We start from the raw sequence: 23,044 nt of genomic DNA on the forward strand, positions 1-23,044 counted from the left end.
TGGAGTCCAGAACAGTCAAGACCGCAGGTCCTCCCATGCACGCCTCTCTGCCGTCAAATACAGCACAGTTTTGTGTTTTGCTACTTCTTTTAGTTTCAGCGACCCTTTCATGTGATAAGTTTATGATCATGTTTGTGTCGTTGATACTCTGATGGCCATCTAAATTTTAAAACGAAGTCTCCGTTATAGTCCCAAGAGTATTGATACATTTGTGAAAGCTAAACTAGTCAAAGCATTTGTATAAAATTGGCGAATTGCAAGCATGCAAATCATATTATGAACAGAAAATATGTGGTTGGGCTACTTTTGGGCTACTTCCCAACTCCATTTGGGCTATATAAGTTTCCTTTTCTGGCAAGCAACCCTGTTCACTGTACAGACACTGCTTCACTGCACAGGCGCATTGTGTGATGTCTGCCTTCTGACCAGTCTCCCTGGACAGACACCACTTGCAGAAAAGGAGGCCCCTCCTGGGTGCAGTGCAGGCCCAGGGGGCTGAGCATAGCTGCTCCAAATGAACCGGAAGTGCTACATCAGGCGGCTGCACGGACACAGGGCCTGTCTGCACCTGCTCCCCGGAGACCCGGAAGAGCTTCCCCCTTACACTTCCGGTCTCTAGGATTCAGAGCTTGCTATCCCTGCAGGATCAGGAGTGGCTGGACAGGGGGCACGCACGCCATTGCATGAGTGGATCGGAAGGGTCTTGTGAAGAGACCACACGGCACCAGGTAGGGAGTTTTATATTTTTAAGCCCCCATTTATACCCCCCTCTAAACCTGTGCATTGTTCACTGTTGCAGGCCAGAGCACCCACGCTGCATCCGCCTCCAGCACAGCCATCTGGGGGTTAATACAGGAGCTTCCGGGGAGCGAGGCTTTATGATCGGATTACTTACTGGTAATCATCATTACTCCAGGGCGTACTCTTCCTCGTCCCAGTACTAACCTTTGAGGGCCAGCCTCCTCTTCGTATTGGCCCTGCTCCTTGTGGGAGGTATAGCCTCCCTTCTTCCTATCAGTCTACAGTTTTACATTGTTTAGCTAGGTCATGGGACCCTTCTGCCACATTGGAGGGAGCAGAGGGAGTATGACTAGGAGGAATTAATGTTACTGTAAGTAATCCAATCATTGCCTCAGCATCCCTCTTCCTAATCACAATACCTACCTTTGAGAACTACCTAAGCCAAGCAGATGCTCCATTACTGCTTGGGGGTTGGCCCTCCCTGACCCACAAGGCACCTGCGTTTGCAGACACAACATACAATACCCACCATGCACTCTACTCACCATGCCATAAATGCCAACATTCTGAGGCTCCTAGGAGGGAGATTTCACAATAGAATTAGAGAGAAATGTATTTTCCCATAGGCATGCATTGGGGCTAGAATTATTTTAGGTGGGAGTACGTGAAAAATAGCAATATTTTGCTATACTATTCATTTCAAAATCGGGAGTCTCCCTCCTAAATTGGGAGGGTTGGCATGTCTGCCATGCATCCTGCTCTCGAGAGTGCCCTGGAAATGTCTAAGAGAAATACGTTATGTCCCTGGGCCAATTGGTGCACCCCATCATGTGCGCAATTGGCCAGGTCCTCCTCCCCAATCATCCTGTGTCTGATGAAACCCACCCCTTTTCCACTGCTTTGCCCAACCCGGCACCTTGGTATTCCTTCCTGGGGATTATCTCAGACCATTCTTTTTCTGATCCTACCAACATTTCATCGCGGGATGTTTTTTTGCTGGGTCTTTCACTGCAAATTTTTTGCCGAAAAAACTCATTGAATTTTTTCGGGTGGGGTTAGAAAAATATATGAATTGGGTGTGGGTGTGCGGGAATATAAAAAAAATTAAAGGGATGGGGGTTTGGAGGGGTAACCCCCCAAAAATAATAAAATAAAAATTCAATTCGTTTTTTCGTTAAAAAATCTGTGGAAAACCCCCCCACGAAAAAACATCCCACAACGAAATGACATGGAACTGTATGTGACGCAGGAGTAAACGCCTTCCCAGCAACGTTCGACCATTACCCCCCCCAGGTGAATTACTAAGACACCTGCAGCCGCACCCAACCTCAGCTGTTTCTTAACTGTGGGCAGCAGGGTGGCCAATCGCATCCCTGAGACACTGGGCTAAACCAGATGTTTTCTGTAAACCAACTTTGCCCCCTGTCCCTGGAGCCACTGTAGTGCCCTTCTCTCTGCATGCGCCACAAACGAATGCCGAATGACCTACACCTTTGCATCTGCTGGAGATAATCACAGGGAATTGGCATATGCACTCATAAATCACTGCAAACGTCATCTTCGTTTATGCTTCCTTGCAAAGAAAAGAACAAACAACATTCTATTCTAAAGAATTTGTATATTTATTTATTTTTGCCATTTGTATATCGCAACCTCCCTACATCCAGGTTTCCATCCCTAATTACCGTCCAGCCAGAACCCTTCGGTCCTCTGGCTCCATTTCTCTGAAGGACAGACGTTTTTCCAAGCAGTGAGTGGGCGGTAGAACCCTCTCTTCGGCTCACGCCTCCCTCTGGTACAGCGTCTCTCTCCCCATCAGACTTGAGCCTGATCTATTAAAGATCTGGAAACTTCTCAAGACATTCCTCTTCTCTTCTGCCTTCCATCTCCCGCTCCCTTGCTACGTTCTCCACCTGCCACTGTGACTAGGGCCTGCTCCCTTCTGAGTAATACAGGGACCAGCCCACACCCCACCAGTCTCTATCCTTCGCCAGCACTTGCCCTTGGGCTCCCTTCCCTAGACTATCCCCCAGTGCTCCAGATAAGATTTTGAAGTGGGAGTATTTTACTCCCTTTTTTTTCTTTACTCCCTAAAAATGATTTTTAGGGAGTAAACATTTAAGTCCAATTCCCAATGGGAGTATTTTATAAGCGAGTAAAAATGTTTTAACTGGAAACATTTTTTTAGTTTTTGTAATAATTATTTCTTTGCACCTAGTTATTCATACACTTTAAAAGATACATGTTTACGTCTTCCCATCAGGCTGTAATAGCAATTTCTTCCTGTGGTACTAGGTTGCATTGCTGGTCCAATCATATCCATTGTCCTAGTTGTCTGTTTCCCATTTTTTGTTGGGAGTATTTTTACTCCCTAGTTTTATTTTTTGGGAGTATTCACCTATTTTTAGGGAGTAAAAGTGGCCGAAACACTTCTGTATAGGTGCCATACAAATGTCTAATAAAATATAAATCAATAAACTTTAGATAGGATATATCGGAGTTGGAAGCCGAGTTGCAGTCTGCTGCACTCCACCCTCTTTGCTGCTGGTAGTCTGTTTGGCTACCTCTACTGTTTTACTGGGAGGAGATTATCATAAAAACCCTTTCCAACCGCAGAGCAGCCGCATAGTTGGAAGCTGAGTTGCCATCTGCTACAGTCCGCGGCATCCTGGCCTGCTGGTCGGCTGAAGATTTTACTTCTAAAACAATGGAGGATGAAGGAAGACACCTCTGGAGCCAGAGGCCCAGACGTGAGGATCTGGGCATGGAGATGAGGAGCCCTTTGAAAAACCCCTCTCGCTCGAAGAGACTGTCGTCTACACCGATACATACCAAAACAACACTCAGAGCAAATGTGGAACCAGGTATGCAAATGTACGAACCTGCTAAGTTTAGTGACTGACAAAACCTCTGCATACAACCCATTCGCCTCCTGAGGAAAAGAGCTCAGAAAATCCTGAAAACCCTTCTACAAGCACCCATACTCTCCCCCAACCTTACCACGCCAGACTTACCGGGCAGGAGCCTGATCAGCGGGTTGGGGGGGTGGAGTATGGACGCAGAGATGTTTGGTTGGGTGGAAGTGGAGCGCTGGACGGGCGGCTGTAGATACTTCTGGCATGGACCTGTTGTGATCGGAGGCGAGCGGTGGAGCTTTCCCGGAGCCTTTGCATGACCCGGAAGAGGGCGGGCTCTCGGGCAGGCTCTTGGCTTGGCGGGTGCTCAACGGACTGGGGAGCTCCCCGGTGGGGCTGGCAGTGCCCATCCCTGAGCCCTCGAGTGCGGTGGGGGCTGCTCCCCCCCAGTAAGTTAAAAAAACGGACTATGTTACAGATACCAGTTCCCACGGCATCCCTGCTACATTATTGTGTTTGGATGAGCACGAACAAACACTTGGTGCGAAAAGGAATTTTACCATAGAAGTCCACCCTATAATAGAAAAGGAAGATCTGAGGAGCCCGGTGGAAACTGCACCACCCTTGAAGTTAAACAAACAGCAAGACATGGATACCCTAGGAATAGAACATAGCTTCCAGGAAAACCCGACGTTGCCATACAAAGTTGCACTTTACACGATCTCAAATTGCAAAGACAGCACGCAAACAGCACCAGGAAAACACATGGAAGATGACGAGGACTCACCCCTGCCCAACCACTTACCTAAAACACAGAGGAGAGAATTAGAGAACCAAGTCAGACTAAATGAATATGCACCATCTCAGAAAAGACCACCAAATCCTGGCCACAAACCAAGGGCTACTGTGCATCTAAAAAGAAAAAGATTTAACGACAGTAAGACTGTGCGCAAATTTGTAATGAATCGGAAAGCACTGAAAACACTGGGCCCTCCCAGTAAATCCATTAACAGAGATCTCTTGGATAAATTCTTTATGAAAAAAGACACCGGCACAGAGATATCAGCAAATGAAATCTTGGATGCTGACATACTGGAGAGTATCAATAGCCATGTGGATAGTAACAGCACGGATAAAAAAGGGATTGAGAGAAGTCTGACTCTCTCTCTCCCTCTCTGACAACAAATGGTGTGTCTATTGGGCACACAACGTCAACACCACTTAGATGGCATTTTGGCCAAAAACCAACAAAACAGAAATTCACCAGCACTGACCAATCACGTCATGTTACTACTGTGGATACCGTGATGCCGTCACAAACCCAAAGAGGGACTTCTCTAAATAACGCTTCACAGAAAGATTTGGATGTTACCACGCGAATACCGACTAGTGAAGTACTAACACTAGGCCCTGGGACCATCAAAATAATTAACTTGACAGCTCCAAAACTAAATATTCAAGTGATGGAGCAGCCTAAGATTACAAATAACTACCAGGAAGAAGAACAAAAGGCCCCAACTGCTACAACGCCTCGACGAAGATCATCAAGGAGAACTGAACAGATGCATTTGTCTAAAAACCTTGCCCCAAGTACGCAGCAAAACTCGCGATGCTCAAAGTGACATCTCGCAAATAAAAGAGACACCAGCGAAAAAACACCACCTCTTGAACATCGTGGCTACGGTTACAATAGCCCTAGCGCCGTTCAGTAAGCTTTACGAAGCCCTAAATGATACGCTTAAAGATCAAACATCATTAATTGCACCTATGCACACATGGTTGAACTACTTGGAGGGCTTCATAATGGCAAACACGTGGGGCGAGGTCCATTATACATTGACAGACCGGACTTTGCTGGAACTGCTTTAGGTTAATATAAGAACTAACCAGTCGTAGAAAAAAACATGCAACGCCTCTGAGATTGCCATACAAACTGAGGCTCAAAAGATCCAAGACCTAACCTACCATGCCCTAGATATGCAAGCTGGAAGACATAAGCTTACAGACTCAGCCGATGGAAAAATCGACAACATGTCAAAGATTTCCTTTTTTCTCGCCTGTTTTTGCTGCCTTGCCGGATCCTTCGCCGGGGTTTTCTTCCGTGCTGTTCGGGTCTTGTATAAGCCCGCTCGGCCGTCGTCGGATTCAAGGATTCGTTCAGCTTCTTCATCCGGGATCAAGGAAAATCCAGGAAGACCAGGAAGGAAGGCCGCACAAGGGGCGGTCTGCGCGGAACGCGGATGGATACAGGTACAAGGGAAAGGGAAGGAGAAGGAGTGGGTCCGGGAATCCGAGCAGCAACTCAGTTCCAGGAGTACAACTGCGACGCACGTCTAGCCTCAGCTAACGATAGCGTTGAGACACGTGGAGCCGCAGGGGCGTGGTTAATTTATGGAACGTGCTGCATGGACGTAAAGGTCGATAGACCGTGTTCTGTGAATACGGTCATGTTGGGTGTACTACAGCGAGTAACCCCCGACGTGCCAGGGACTAGGAGGACCAAAAGGGGCGTGATCGATGGATCATGACTGCATGCCCCCTTCTAAAACTCATTCCACCGGGTTTGCCTGGATGTATTAGATGGAACTTTCTGAGCAATCTGGGGGAGTTTAGGTTTGAGACTGGTTCCCAGGTGCGTTCACTGGGTGGATAGCTCTTCCATTCCACCAGGTATTGAAGTTGTCCTCGTCTATATCTGGAGTCACATATTCGAGACACTTCATATTCTAGCTGGTCATTGACAATCACAGGACTGGGTCTAAGATTAGTCCGGGTGGTTTGGATGTAAGGCTTCAATAGAGATTTGTGAAAAACTGGATGGATTTTCTTCCAGGAGTCTGGTAGTTTAAGTCGAAAGGCCACAGGGTTAATGACTTCTTTTATAGGAAAAGGCCCATAATATTGAGGAGCCAACTTATTCGGTCTGAGATGTCGGGGCAGTAGCTTCGAGGATAGCCATACTTTATCCCCAATGGTGTAAGAAGGCCCTGGTCTTCTTCTCGAATCTGCATAGTGCTTAGTTTGGATCTGTGCCCTTTCTAGATGTTCCTTGGCTTCTCTCTGTACATTGATGAGTGTTTCAATCCAGGAATCGACTGTTGGAACTGGTGTAGGGTGCGGAAGGACTGAAGGTAATACCGCAGGGTGGAATCCATGGCTGCAAAAAAAAGGGGCTGGTTTTAACAGTCGAATGGTCCGAATTGTTGTAGGCGAATTCTGCCACTGGTATTAGAAGCGACCAATCATCCTGGACCTTAGTAGTGAAACAACAAAGGTATTGTTAAAGGGTTTGATTCACTCGTTCTGTGACTCTATTGGTTTGGGGATGATAGCCTGAGGAGAGGGCTCGTTGGATTCCTAGTATCCTGCAGAGGTGTTTCCAAAATTGAGCGATATACTGTGGTCCACTGTCCGATATAATCTTGGAAGGAAGTCCATGCAGTCGGAAGATGTGTTCCAGGAAGATTCCAGCAAGTTCTGACGAGGATGGTAACTTATACAGAGGTGTAAAATGAGCTATATGAGTGAACGAGTCAATGGTGACCATGATAGTGGTGTACCCTCTGGATGGCTGTAATTCTACAATAAAGTCTGTAGCGATGACTTCCCAAGGTCTTGTTGGTGGTGTAGGCTGTAATAAGAGTCCTGCTGGTTTCTGGTTGTCATGTTTGTTTTGATTACAGACGGAACAAGATTGAACGTACAGTTGAACGTCAGCCTTCATTCTGGGCCACCAAAATTGTCTTTGTATTAGACGGAGGGTGTTGGAAATGCCACGATGACCGGAGTGAAGGGTATCATGGCAGAGGTTTATTATCTTTTGTTGTAGTTTCTGTGTGGGAATGACCAGGTTGTTATTTTTAAACAGGTATCCGTCCTGGGTTCTCAGATCCCATTGAGTCCTTTTCGAAAGATCCTTCCAGAGGTCCGAAGTCTGAGTTTGCATGCAAATGTCTTCCAGGAGATTGTTTGCTTGAGCTACAAATATTGTATGGGGAAACCTCTTGGGATATGCCCGATCTCCCGGAGGTTCGTAGTCTGGACGTCGAGAGAGGGCGTCAGCTATTAGATTTTGTGTTCCGGGAACGTGGTGAATCTGGAACTGGTATTGGGCAAAGAAGAAGGCCCACCGAGCTTGACGGCTGTTCCTACATTCCAAGGCCTGCAGTACTTGTAGGTTTCGATGGTCCATGCGGACATGGACAGGATGTTTCCCTCCGAGGAGTAGATGACGCCACTCGGTGAAGGCTTGACGGATGGCTAGCAGTTCCTTTTCCAAGACTGAGTAATGGGCTTCACTGGGAGTTAATGTCCGTGAAAGGTAAGCAATGGGGTGCTCCATCCTGTCCCCGAATAGCTGTTTGAGGACGGCTCCAATAGCGTAGCTGGAGGCATCTGTCTCCACTATGAATGGTCGGTTGACATCAGGTTGAGCCAGGATGGGAGCTTGTGTAAACTCAGACTTCAACCGTTGAAAGGCTTCCTCTTGAGCTGTGGTCCAAAGGAAGGGAATGTCTTTCTTTAACAAGGCAATGATTGGTTGGACTATCTCGGAAAAGGAAGGTATGAATTTCCTGTAGAAATGAGCTAAGCCCAGGAAAGACTGGATTTGTTTCACAGAGGTGGGTCTTGGCCAGGATAATATAGCCTTAACCTTGGATTGATCCATTCCGATGCCTTCTGGACTAAGGACAAATCCTAGGTAGTGTATAGTAGAAGCATGGAAGATGCATTTCTCGGGCTTTGCCAGGAGCTTGTTTTCGCGTAGTCGTTTTAACACTGCCTTTACATGTTCTTCGTGCTTGGAAATGTCCTTCGAGATTATTAGGATATCGTCCAGATAGACAATCACGTAAAGGAATGGCATGTCTGAGAACATCCTATCCATGAAGCGTTGGAAGACCGCCGGGGCATTAGCAAGTCCAAAGGGCATGACCAAGTATTCATAATGACCAAAGGGTGTTCTAAAGGCCGTTTTCCACTCGTCTCCTGCCCTAATGCGAATCAGATGGTAGGCACTCCTGAGATCCAACTTGGTGAAAACCACTGCGCCCCTTACTGCCTCCAGAATGTCCGAGATCAAGGGTAACGGATAGCGATCCTTAAGGGTGCATTGATTTAGACCTCGATAGTCCAGACACGGTCTGAGTTCCTTGGTGTCTTTCTTGGGAACAAAAAACAGTGAGGCCCCTGCTGGGGATTTAGAGGGTCGTATGGTGCCATTTGCAAGATTAGTATCCAGGTATTCTCGAAGGGCTTTCTTTTCAGGTTCGGATAAGATGAACATCCTTCCAAAGGGAATTACAGCGGAAGGTTCCGTTTCTATAGCACAGTCTTCTCGTCTATGGGGAGGTAACGCCTGGACAATGGCAGAGGAGAAGACATCAGAATATTCCTGGTATTTCTCTGGAACCCGGATAATGTTTGAGACAGAGATTGTACCTTGGTGATTCGTAGGAGGTCCTTCTGATGGTGTCGCAGCAAGGTCTGACATTATGCAGTGGGACATACAAAATTCTGAGCCCAGGAACAAGGAACCCACTGCCCAATTGATGTACGGATTGTGTTTTTGAAGCCAGGGCATTCCCAAAACCATTGGGTAATGGGCCGACTTGATGTCAAATTTTATCCTTTCTCGATGGTGGTTTTTGGCAAGTTCGATGTGCTTGGTCTGAAGGGTTATGGGTCCTGAAGAAAGGGGTCTTCCATCAATTGCTTCTACAGGTTGCATGATAGTCCGGGATTCGCAAGGAATATGGTGTTTAAGAACCCATTCTTGGTCTATGAAAATCCCCATAGCTCCACAGTCCACCAGTGCCAGGATGGGATGCGTTTCCTTCTTGGATGGTGATAAGAAGGCCTGTAAAATCACCAAAGAATTTTGTCCAGGAGAGTTCAAGGATGGAATTGATGTGGAGCAGGCATCTCTCTCCCGAACCTGTGCTCCATTTAGGATCGGGAGCTGGCGTTTCCCGAGCACCGTGGGGGTGCTATTGGGCACTCTCTCACTAAATGTTTGTCTGATGCACAATACATACACAACCCGGTATGGATCCTACGCATTCTTTCTTGGGAGGATATGGGTCCACGGAATGCAGCTAGCTGCATAGGTTCAGGCTTGTTACTCGAAGTGGAAATACCTTCGGGGTTCTTCTGGAGTGGTGACTTGCTTTTCTTTTTCTCTGCCTTTCCCTCCTGAATGCGAAAGTCAATCTGCAGGGCAAGATCCATCAGGGCCTGATAAGAACTTGGGTGCGCCACTCTGGCTAGTTCAACCTTGATGTCTTCCTTTAGCCCTCTTCGAAATAGGGTAAAACAAGCTTCAGAGGACCAATCCACTTCTTTAGCCAGCTGTTTGAAGCGTGTGACATACGTAAGCATATCCTGGGTACCTTGTTGAAAGTCGAGTAGAAGTTCCTGGGCACTGTAGACCTGCTCTGGGCGGTCAAACATCGTCTTAAGGGCCTGTATGAAGCCATCGTAATCATCCAGGAGAGAATCCCCAGGGTTAACCAGTGGGGTGGCCCAGGTCAAGGCATTGCCGGAAAGATGCGAAATAATAAAGCCCACCTTAGCCCTGGGTGTAGAAAAATGATAAGGCTTGAAAGTAAAGTGGACCAAACATGAGTCAAGGAATCCACGAAGGCTCTTTATTTTATTTTATATATTTATATAGCGCCGACTGCCCACGGGCATCGGGGCGCTTACAAAAAGACATGTACAAGCTCAAGATAGAGCCAGAAGAGGCGACGGGGCGGCAGACAGACTTATACCGGTTAGCTGATTCAGAGAGGCCTAGACGAGGGATTACTTGAAGAGCTCTGTTTTGAGTTGTTTGCGAAAGACCAGAAGGTTGGACTCCAATCTAAGGTGCTTAGGTAATTTGTTCCAGTCTTTGCGGAACCATCATATTTATCAACAACGCCGCCCAGTATTACACTCTCTTTTTTAGCGAATTCACGGGACAACACCAATTGCTTTAAGGCGGCGTTCTCTTCCTTTAAATTTTGCACTTCGGTCGTCAGCTCTTGCATGCCACGCATAAGTTCCTGGATGGCCGCTTCCATGTCTGTGTCGAATTCAATCAGGTGGCGTCTCAATCTGTCACAGGTTTCCTTTTTTCTCACCTGTTTTTGCTGCCTTGTGGGATCCTTCGCCGGGGTTTTCTTCCGTGCTGTTCGGGTCTTGTATAAGCCCGCTCAGCCGTCGTCCGATTCCAGGATTCGTTCAGCTTCTTCGTCTGGGATCAAGGAAACTCCAGGAAGACCAGGAAGGAAGGCCACACGCGGGGGCGGTCTGCACGGAAAGCAGATGGATACAGGTACAAGGGAAAGGGAAGGAGAAGGAGTGGGTCCGGGAATTCGAGCAGCAACTCAGTTCCAGGAGAACGACTGCGACGCACGTCTAGCCTCAGCTAACGATAGCGTTGAGACGCGCGTAGCCGCAGGGGCGTGGTTAATTTATGGAACGTGCTGCATGGGCGTAAAGGTCGATAGACCGCGTTCTGTGAATACGGCCTTGTTGGGTGTACTACAGCGAGTAACCCCCGACGTGCCAGGGACCAGGAGGACCAAAAGGGGCGTGATCGATGGATCATGACACAACATCTACATATCAAATATTGATACAGAGATATCAAATCCTTCAACGACAAATCAGGGAAAGAAAACGAGAAAACAAAGAGAAAACGGCTGCATTGTTACTGAGCCCGAGATCATCTTAAGTGCCACAAACCCTATATTAGATACGGTGAAAAAGGCGATGGGCACAAAAGGAAAAAAGCTATTCAGCTTTGGGATATTCAGCCAATCAATCTTGACGAAGGAGAGTGCCTTTCGACCTAAAACAATTCCACAAACACAATTGTCGGAGAACCGACAAGAGTTATCAGCAAAGGCCCAAGAAATTGCTTTGACTGATAAAAGTCAAGATAAAGGACCTTCATTTGAATTGGAAAGAAAGAAGGCGACCTGGAAATGCCTCGAAATGGAAAGACACCAGTAGTAATGTACCAAATGCCCTCTCGGAGGGTGGCGAAGACTACCCAGTCGATCTGATGAACATGAGTACGTATACGATTGAGGACTCAGAGTCTGAAATCAACAATCCTATAAGAAAAAAAAAGGAAAGCAGACTCCGGGGACAATAACAACTCTAAAAATGAACCAAAGAAAAAGGTCTTTATAATTGAACCAGCCCCCTCAAACCCCCTCGTAATTGTTGAGTCCAGGAGTGAAAAGCAACAGACTAATCAGACAGGGTCTGGGCGAGTCAAGGCAAGAAAGAGAAAAAAATTCTGTTTATATACGAACATCAAGCGGGAACCAGAGAAAAGACCTGCTAAACTGGATGTCACTTACTTAACAGATCATTGGGACACAGTGATAAGGAAAGTATTTCAAGCCCAGTATTGAACAGAAAGCAGGCCCGGAGCCATAGTAAAGAAAGAACTTACTCAACCGAAGGAATACGTTTGCCCCTGGATACAAAAGGGAGAAAACCAAAGTTACTGACGAGAAAAATTTGCAGCCCATGCATTTTCAGACTAGAGCGTACACAAGAGCACAGAGATAATCTGACTTTGAATAGAACCACTATACTGAGACTACTCAAACCAATCCCGAGCTTACGCCAACTACAAAACGAGATTTGGATAGAGGAACCTTGCCCAACTGGACGGAGAGACCGCTCCTTCCTTCATATCCATTCGAAACTAATAAAATAACTACTTCTAAAGGAAGAAGACAGTTTTACGATTTTTGGGATATGATCTGAAAGAACTCAACCAGACCATGAAAACTATGAGGAGGAAAGCAGAGACAGACCAAATCCAAGAGAAAGCAGATCGAGGGGTGCCAACATCCAGAGAAGGGATGTGGGCCGGAACAACGAGTCTTTGTACCATCAACCTAGCACCAGAGCCCAAGAAAGAAGATCGAGGTGCTACAGTGATGAAAACAGTTATACTCACAACTCTAAGGAGCAAACTACACAAAATTCCAAATTCACTTACTATAAAAGATCAGTACCCAATCCATGAGATAATGCTCAAGCTGAAGAGAAGAGAGACTGACAGGAGGCCATCAGGTCCACCAAAAAAACTAAAACCTACCTTCGACCACAACCTCGCGAATGGGAAGCATTCAAAAACGGCAACTAGCAAAGTCAAAACTAACAGCGCTATAGACCCGAAACAGTGGGTCTGGTCCGCACCAACCTCAACAACGCTTAACAGAAATTAGCCATTAGAAACAGGAGTGGGGGAGTTACAACTTGGCATCATAACTACAACATCCAAGGGACAAAATAACTATATTAAAATGGCCTCTTGGAACACGCGAGGCTTTGGCCATTTAACATTTTTTACAGGCAACATTAATCACCTGGAAACGTCTGCCATGTTCAAATAAAGCTGGTGCAGTGGAAACTATCTTAATAATAAATACATACTGGAACCCGGATGCCCTTACAAATGACTCGTATATGAGTTCTATGGCAAAGATTTTGGAAGAGGCATCCACGAGTAACTACTGCAACCATGTGATGATCAACAATGACTTTAACGCAATATGTACAGTTATTGGAAATCAAAAAACACATCTACCAAGATCAGCGCCAATTCTTGAAAGAGGCAGACTACTGGAGAGTTTAATGTCCGAAAGAGACCTTCATAACCTACATTGGATGAGGCATAGCTCTAACTCAAACATACCAACATTGGAACGCGCCACTCAACAAGGCACAATAGACCACACGTATGTCTCAAAGGAGATGCTGGTCTTAATAGACACCTTTTCCGTTGTCTGAACCGCAAATAGCGATCGCGACATCTTAAAAACTACCTCAGCCGCCCCAAAAACACTTGCAAAAGTGGATACCCTTTGAACTATAACCAGACCAGAGGGGAAACCAACTTAAATTATCAGAAAAAGCTATTAGATACATTACCAAGCGGCTAAGCCCGACGGCAACTTTACTTAGAGACAACAACCGTACAAAGTAGACTACACACCTTTGCTACTAACGTATATAAAGAAAAGATTTAAAACTGCCAATGGGGGCACTCAACATCTACATACATACAACACCCAAGTGGTAGCAAGAAGGAAAACACTACGACAACGAGTGCGCATAGCAAAAAAATCTAACATACTGGAAAACCTAGAACGCTTGAAGCGTGAGAAAACAAATTACAGGCATTGGTTGGCACAACATCAACATAATCTATACCAAGCTGATGCCGAAGTAATGTTACGTTCAGTATGTGGTAAGAACACAAAATAATTATGGCCACTGATAAAGGGTACCAATGGGAGTAACAACGATCTCCTGCAAAACAATGTGGGAGAAGCCCAGTGGGTGAACCCTTTCACTAGGTTGTATGAACCTCTGATGACTGAAACCTATTCAGCACCAATCGACAAGCCAACAAGTTGGGATATCCCGGACGACTAAGAGTCAATTCTGAGAAAAATCAAAAAATTAACCAACTCAAGGGCCCCTGGCCCGGACGGGATATCGAACCCAGACTTGAAAAAATACGCAGAGCCATCGTCGTCCCAATCTTTAAGAGGGGACCAAGAGACGACCCCATCAATATCACCCTATAGCTCTCCATGACGTCATTGGAAAGGTGTTTGGTTCCCTCGCTTTAGAAGCCTTTCAGTCCTGGCTAAAAACCACTGATCACCTAGACCCATTTCAATCTGGCTTCATAAAAAACACAGGGACAACGACAAATATACTCTTGCTGAGTACCATCAAAGCAAAGATCTTGCAAGGAGGACTGCTGGTTTATATGGCCTTCGTTGACCTGGTCCAAGCATTCGACCAGGTCAACGGGGACCACCTGTGGAAGAAATTATACAGCAAGAATTGTCCAGAGTCAGTATTGGGTCCCATTCGATCCCTCTATCAAGAGACATCTATGAGAGTCAGACTTAATAAATTAGGACAACTGTCAAAGGAAATTACCACAAATGGGGGCGTTAAGCAGGGGTGTCCATTGGCCCCTGCCTTATACAACACCTACATAGCAGACTATTCCAACACCGAAAATGCAATACAAATTTTTCCACCGACAATAGGGGGCACGAAGGTCTCAAGGATATCATACGCAGACGACATCATTCTCCTAGACCTAACCCCAGTCGGCCTACAAAGACAGATTAATAACCTGATTTCTTATTTAAAAACTAACAACCTTGAATTGAACAAAGCCAAAACCAAGGTTATGGTCATGGAAAAAAGAGAAAAAACTGGATAAGGCAAAATGGTATGCTGAAGGATTACAATTGGAGAAAGTAAAGTCCTTCAAATATCTGGGAGTGATGATCAGTAGCATCCTAGTGGAGTCTTTGCAAAACTAAAAGCCTTGACATGTCAAGCCATGGCAATAGATAGGAAATACGGCAGATTTTCGCTAATCCCTATCATAAATTTCTTCTAAGCTAAAGTGACACTGAGTCTAACATATGGCACTGATGCCATGCCCCTAGTTCCAGCAAAACTTTGGTCAAAACTTGAGGGCTACTTCTGGAGAAGAGTTTTAGGATTAGCACAAACTACGCCAATGTCCCTAATTAGACAAGAAACATGCTTGTCATCAATGTCTGCAATAGCCGCTAGAAATACACTGATGTTTTACCGAAAGGTCATCTCGGAGCCTAGATCAACAATACTCAATATTGTTAAAACAGAAATGGAAAGTGGTAAGAACCAGATAATGACAAGCTGGGAATTGACTAACTTGACTAACAATAAACTGTTGGTTGATCTAGACTTTACTAAGGACGATCTTCTAACAAACCCAAACAAAGTTGCAGAGCAGCTGATAGAAAGGGACTGGATTAAAACCCTTGAGAGTGCCTACATTTACAAATTGACTAAATCCATCCCTGCAACCCCAATGAAAGTAAACACAGTACTAAGTTATTTAGAGAAATTCCCGGATAAAACCTTGGATTATTTTTAAGATTCAGGCTCAATCTGATAAACACCAACGAAGTAAGGGCCGTAAGGAAGCAATCCAACTCTAATAATTGTCGATATTGTGAGGAAAAGGACACTGTAGAAACAATTCGCCATCTTTTACTAACTTGTGCTGGAACCCAACTTGAACATTTGATGAGGAGACTTGGTGGAACGATCTGGCCAGCAGGTCAAACACACGTTGGGTGATTGGAGTAGCCTCTTTCTTTAAACACATTAATGTAGATCACCGTAAGGAATGATGGGAAGTGACAGAGGAATAGTGGACTTTGCGACGCAAGTCGTTTGGATACCTTCTTTTTGTAAAAAGTGTTGTAAAATAAATAAAACATATATATATATATATCTATCATTGTTCCTCAGCATCACATAAATGGGGTAGGATGCGAGTGTCGGCTTCTTCGAGTGAACATGTAGCTAGTCCCAAGATCTATTGATTTACAGAAAGAACATTTATACTGTTTGTAGTAATTACCTGCTTGTTATTGTCAATAGCTGTTAAGCTTTTTGACAAAAAAGAGAATAATCTAGTCTTATTTTCATCAAATCGGAGAAACTCCTGCCAATTTTTAGGAAGGGCATTTCTTGGTTCTACACGTTTCCGAAAACCATTTTCCCCTTTTACTGCATGTGTCACGGTTCAAGCTGTCGGGCCTGTACACATCCCCAATGAAATCTATTCTTGTTAGATATTGAGGCTGAGATTTGATTTAGGTTATGAACACAGTAATGGCAGAATCTTCTATTTTTGCAAATCCTGGTCAATGCATGTTGGCAATTGCAGCACTGTCAAGGATGATCCTTTGGACCGCCGGGGAAAGGGCGCTGCAGTCTGCACTGTGAGCTGCAAGCCAGGTACCGTTGAACGCGGTTGAAGTTGTCCACACCCCCCAGGGGAGGAAGGAGGAAGCAACCCCTTCACCTTCAAAACCTGAGCGGGCTCGCCCTTGCGGCGTAAGCCTGCTGGGGAAAGGGCGCTGCTGTCTGAAAGTTAGCGGCAGCAGTGCTGTTCCGTAGAAGAACAACATCGGCCATGATGCGGCAAGACAGGAACAGACCAGTGACGGACTTGCTTCTGACTCGGTAAGCATTATAACCAACTCTAATCGAAGGAGCCCATACTGAACTGAAAGGACTAGCGTATGGCCCTGTCTGCATAGAAACTGCTTTTCGCTTCCCACCCTTGTCATTCCCAGCGAACCTTGAGTTATGCTTTACATCAGTTTTTAGGAAGCGATTTTAAAGCAACTATCTGCGCCGCCCACTTATTCATCATAGACAGGTGTGCGGCACAGCTTTCTTTTTTTATATCCTGCTTCTTTTGCCTGTGAAAAAGACTACACCGTCCTCGTTAAATTTTGCATAGCTTTGTACAGGCTTAGGTATTTGTATTGCTAGATCTGCCTTTTTGCACAAACACTACTTTATTTTTACAGACTTGCAGTGTATTGCATTTTTCAGACTTGTCGAACTTAGCACAAATATTACTGGATTTGCACAGACCTGCAGCATTTTGCATAAATATTGCTGGACTCGTATAGATCTGTGTAGGACATCCCTGAACAGTTTTGTATTGACATTGCTGACTGCACAGCCTTGTATTAATCCTGCCAGACTTGCCCAGACAATTTGTATAGATTTTGTTTGATTTGCATAGTCAGTACTAATTTGTGTATATATGTGATTGTGTTTATACTGTTGGCTAGTTTTATATTGATATCACTCTGCATCACCCGCACTAGATATGGGAAAAAGGTAAGCAGCCAATCCATTATCCCCGGTAAATGTCCTGATAACCGAGATAAAGGATCTTCTGGGTGATATAGAACTAATCGATACCAATGATGCTGTTAATACAGCGGGGCCAATTACAAGCTGCCCTTTGACCACTAATTGCAGTGAGAATGCCACCTCATTCCCCCTCCCAGTTAACATCTACAACCGCCCCCGAGAAGGGTTACGAGTCAACAGCGGCATTGCCCCTTTGCAAAAAGATCAGGAGTGGGAGGTGTTGGGGGTGCAAGGGATTCACAAAGCAGGAGACGGCACAGATATTTTACAGTGAATGGCCTCTGATCACGTGGAGCGTCCACATTGTCCTATCCTAACTGTTTGCAATCAACCTGCCTGTGTACCTCCTTCTGAGGAGCGACACGCTAAATGTCTAGCCAATCATATTGCTTGTGACCATGCTGCTGCATTGCCTGTGCCTATTGACCCATGTATCCCTAATCATGCTGCTGCACTGCCTGTGCCTATTGACCCATGTATGCCTAATCATGCTGCTGCACTGCTTGTGCCCATTGGCCCATGTATGCCTAATCATGCTGCTGCACTGCCTGTGCCCATTGACCCATGTATGCCTAATCATCTTGATTGCACTTACCCTGCCCCTACAGAAACTATTACTGAGCCACATAATATATCTGTGCCCTCACCTACCACTCCCCAGCCTTTACCACACACCCCCACACAGCATTCTGACCTTACTTTAAGATGCACACTGGTTAATGCACGTTCCATACCTGCACATCACGACCTTATCATCAAAGACAACCTCGACATCCTTGTAGTCACCGTGACTTGGCTAAATGAAAGCTCAGGCCCTGCCCTCTCTCTAGCCATCCCCGCAGACTACACTATCTTTAGGAAAGACCGTACCAACCAGAGAGGTGGGGGTGTCGCCCTCATAGCCAGGGAATCCCTCAGCATCAGGGAAGCACCTGTACAGCTTGGCCACAACTGTGACTACCTCCCACTCAAAATCAACCTATCCCACAACTGCACCATCAGCATGCACATTGTATATCGACCCCCTGGCCCATGTACCGACTTCCAAGACTCTCTCATCCACTCATCCACTCCCTGTCAGATAATATCAAAAAGACCTCCCAAATCATTCTCCTGGGCGATCTTAACCTAGGCTTGAACGACCCCAAGGATCACCATGCCAAAGCCCTCAAGAAAGCTCTTACCACCCTAGGTTTCGCACCGACCATCTCTGAGCCTACTCACATTAAATAACGCACTCTGGATTGGATCAACCAGCACAGCTGCTCCATCTTAATCACCGGCAACACCCCTATTCCCTGGTCCGACCACCACTATATCCAATTCAATCTCACCGCTAAGAAAAAGCAATCGATCCCCATCACCCCATGCCCAGCAGCACTCGCCAGGAGCTCGCACAAACTTAGAGTGGAAAATCTGGCACCATTTCTAATGGTGCCCGCACTTATGGCGCCCTCCTCCAATAACCCAGATACTCTAGCCAGCACCTTCAAACACATCATCACCAAAGCAGTTGACGCCATCGCCCCTCTGGCCCCTAAGAAAGCCAAGAAAATCAAACAATCCAATACCTGGTTTTCCAATGAGCTGCTTAAACTACGCTCAGAAAAACGATCCGCCCTCTCTACCTGCAAAGCCAACCCCTCAGAATCAAATAGGGAGGCCTTCAAGGCCATCTCCAAGTCATACAAAAATAATGTCATCAAAGCCAAAGCCTTGTCATTTAACTCCAGGATAAATGACTCCAAATCAAATTATATCTATCTTCAGAGAGCTGGAAAAACCTTCCACCTCTCCACCCACCCTCCTCAAGAATGATAGCTGGTGTAACAGCATTCAGTCTGCAATATTAGACAAGCTCAACACCCTGCAGACCAAAATCATTGGCCACCAAAAAGCTCTTGAAACACTAATAGCCAGCCAGCACAGCCGAGTGCCCACCTCACCTGAACCTAACCCCTCTCCCACTTTCGACTTCAAAGATATTACAGAATCGGAGGTCATCACCCTGCTCAATTCAACTAAACCCTCTAATTGCAAAGGTGATGCCTGCCCAGCCCAACTCATTAAAGACTCTGCTCCCACCCTTGCACCTTTCCTCACAGCCTTCATTAATGCATCCTTCAGGTCAGGTCTTGTTCCCAAAGATCTCAAAGAACCCTGGGTACGCCCACTCTTAAAAAAGCCATCACTTGACCCTACCATCCCTGGGAACTGTAGGCCCATCACAACGGTCCCATTCCGTCCACAACATGGCACTGAATCGGCCCTCCTTGACTTAAAGAACCAAATGGACGACCTTAGAGACATAGGCAAACCGGCACTCCTCCTGCTCCTTGACTTATCAGCCGCGTTCGACTTGGTCGATCACAACACCCTTTGTCGCCATATCGCCTCTGCTGCTAACTTCTCCCCCAAAGCCTGTGACTGGATTACCTCCTTTCTCCAAGATAGGGCTATGAAAGTCTTCTCTGACTCAGCCTCCGCCATCCCCAACCTCATCAAATGTGGAGTCCCACAAGGGTCCTGCATAGCGCCAACGCTATATAACCTCTTCACTAGGCCTCTGTTTAGCATCCTGGACTCCCTGGGCATCTCATACACCAACTATGCGGATGACACACAGGTGCTAATCCCACTCACAGGGGACTATAAAACAGACATGTCTAATCTCACTGCCATCTACTCGACCATCCAATCCTGGATGGCGGACAACTGGCTGTGCCTTTTAATAGCGAAAAAACGGAAATCCTACTTATCGGTTCACCCACTACCCTGGGTAACCTCAGTCAGGAATACTCCTCTTTTACTATTGACAACACACCTATCAAGGTTTCCAACAATGTTAAAACACTGGGCGTCTACCTAGACTCAAACCTCACCATGGACAGACAAGTGAATTCTATTGCCACCTCATCAGCCTACTTCGCTAAAATTATTAACGCAGCCAGACCATTCCTATCACCACAGAACTGTCTCACCATTGCCAGAGCCATTATTGGCTCCAGACTCGACTATTGCAACGCCCTTCTATCTGGGACCTCTTGCAAAAACCTTGCTAAACTACAATTGGCTCAAAACCATGCCCTCAGGGCAGCCACTCGGACCTCAAGGAAAGACCACATCTTTGAAATCAGGAGCCAGGTCCACTGGCTCCCTGTCAAACAGAGCATTATCTTCAAAACACTCTCCTTGGCACACAAATGCCTCCATGATCCTGCTCCTCCATACCTTGTCCAGAGAATTGTCAAACACACCGCAACAAGACCTCTCAGAGAGGGGTACTCCAACCTTATTCTTGTGCAGAAAACCAAAAAGGCCCGTGCAGGCGGATCCAGCTTTCCCACGATAGCCGCTACACATTGGAATGCCCTTCCACCCAAGCTAAGAATGATTGAGTCTCACCAAGCCTTCCGCAAAGCAATCAAAACAAAACTCTTCATCTAATACAACCCGATTGCTTTATTATGTCTGACTAAACTCCGTGTATGTATATTGTTGATTTATGTGCCTGCAACTAAGAGACCTCACAGTCACATGTAACCTTCCTACTGCAAAATGTTTTATAGACCTCATGTAACAGCGCCACGATGCCTCTGGGCTGCAGGTGCGCTATACAAATGCAAATAAATAAATAAAAATAAAGATGTCGACGTTACCTACAACTTCTGATGATGTACCTCTGGTAACTGATATTCCTTTATCAAACCGTTTTCATAGTTTGAGAAAGGTGGTTGGATCACAGGATGACTCCATCAACTGAACAAAGGGGGGGGAGATCAAGGGCAAGAAGATGGGGGTGGGGGAAAGCCATTCAACAATTGAAGGCACAGTCAACTAGCCTAATTACTAGAGGAGTTGTAGCAATGACCAAGCAGAAGCCTTTGGGCAGATCACTTGGCAGTAAGACTACATCAACTGACTGTACGTGCCATCAAGAAATACTGGCCTCGCTAGCCAACATTATTAAAGAAGTAAACCTACTGAAGAGCGTTGTAAACCGACTGTCCACAACTATTGAGATTGGGGTGATGCAGGTGGCAGCGCCAGCCTCGGCAAGCAGTAAACAGGATCTGCCTGCCACTGCAACCAGTGAGCCGGAGAAAAATAAGCCTCCTCATAATCAGCAACTTAACAAAAGTATGCCTAGAGCTCCTTTGGCCAAAGGAAGAGGCAACCTGGGGTGCCTCCTAGGGGCATTTGTTTTGCTAGCTGTAAGCAAGCGGGTCCTGTAGGCTGTGATAGAGTAAGTGGTACCCTGTTACAGCTGTTGGCTATCCCCCCCGACCTAATATATAGGATCAAAGGCATGGTTGACCAACCTAACATTTTTAATGGCCCTCTTAACTGCAATCGACTGGTCCTGGGTTTTGTTGGGAATTTTGCTATAAACGGGGGGAACCCACTAAGAAGGAGGAAAGGTTGGATGTTTACCTGTTTGGGATTCCAAGATTGAGGGGACCTATTTACGAAGCGCAATCTTCACTGGCGAATAAGTGCATCCACTGGATACGACATGTGAGGGGATGTAAATCTGTAATCCGTGAAGGCATTTTGTACTGTACACGGGGCAGGATGCCGAAGGGTGATACAGATTTTATTCAAATCACACTGAAGGATCAAGACCTGCTTGAGGGCCTCTTATCAATAGAGTTTCGATCTATTTTATCTACCTTTATGTACTTCAGTTTCTATACACCTCAGTGCACCCCTGTCAAACTGCACTGTAACAAGTCCAATAAATACTACCATCTGCGCCTGCTGCACTGAGCAAAGAAGCGGTAGATTGACTCGATGGTGTTGATAGCAAGCCTTCTTCTCCCCTGGACAATGAAAACCACCAAGCAGATGCGGACTCTGTAAAGGTAGATTTAAAAGTGCTTTCCCGGAATGTGACTGGGGCTAATAGCTTGTTGGACGTGGCATATGGCTCCTGGACAGCCATCTGGGGGTGAATGCAGGAGCGAGGCTTCATGATCGGATTACTTATCGGTAATCCTCATTACGCCCACGCCTACTCGTCCTTGTCCCAGTACTAACCTTTGCAGGCCAGCTTCCTCTTCTTATTGGCCTTACTCCTTCTGGGAGGTATAACCTCCCTGTTTCCCATGAGCCTACAGTTTTAGATTATTTTTAGCTCAGTCATGGGATCTTTCCAGCACAAGGGAGGGAACAGACGCAGTATGACTGGGAGGAAGGAATGTTCCTGTAACTAATCCAATCATTGCCTCACCATCCCTGTTCCTTATCCGAATACTTACTTTTGAGAACTACCTAAGCCAAGCGGATACTCCACTACTCCATGGGGGGTGCCCCCCATGACCCACAAGGCCCCTGAATCTACATTTGCAGACACCATGCGCTCCCCTCACCATGCATCCCGGTCTCGAGAGTTCCCCAAAAATATCTCAAGAGGAATACGACATGTTCCTCAACCAATTGGTGTACCCCATCAGGTGCATTATTGGTCAGGTCCTTCTCCCCAAGAATTATTTCCATTGTCCTGGTTATCATTTGCCAAGAGCTTTCCACTGCTTTGCCCGACCCGGCACCTCACCATTCCTGCCTGGGGATTATCTCCGACCATACTATTTCCATTCCTACCACCAACCGAGTCAAGGCCCTTATGGTGTCCTGCTTTTGATGCATGAGTAAATGCCTTCCCA

General features: G+C 46.1%; 1 protein-coding gene across 1 annotated transcript in view; it reads left to right on the forward strand.

Annotated features, from left to right (window-relative positions):
* Window positions 1–615: 615 nt before the first annotated feature.
* LOC138566175 (zinc finger protein 84-like) overlaps window positions 616–23,044 on the forward strand; it is an 89,508-nt gene continuing 67,079 nt past the window's right edge. Inside the window, exon 1 of the mRNA XM_069643211.1 lies at window positions 616–728. The gene's annotated coding sequence lies outside the window, so the exon portion shown is untranslated. The remainder of the gene's footprint in view (window positions 729–23,044) is intronic.

The sequence above is a fragment of the Ambystoma mexicanum genome, chromosome 2p (genome assembly GCF_040938575.1).
Source record: "Ambystoma mexicanum isolate Mex_15411 chromosome 2p, UKY_AmexF1_1, whole genome shotgun sequence".
Taxonomy (NCBI): Eukaryota; Metazoa; Chordata; class Amphibia; order Caudata; family Ambystomatidae; genus Ambystoma; species Ambystoma mexicanum.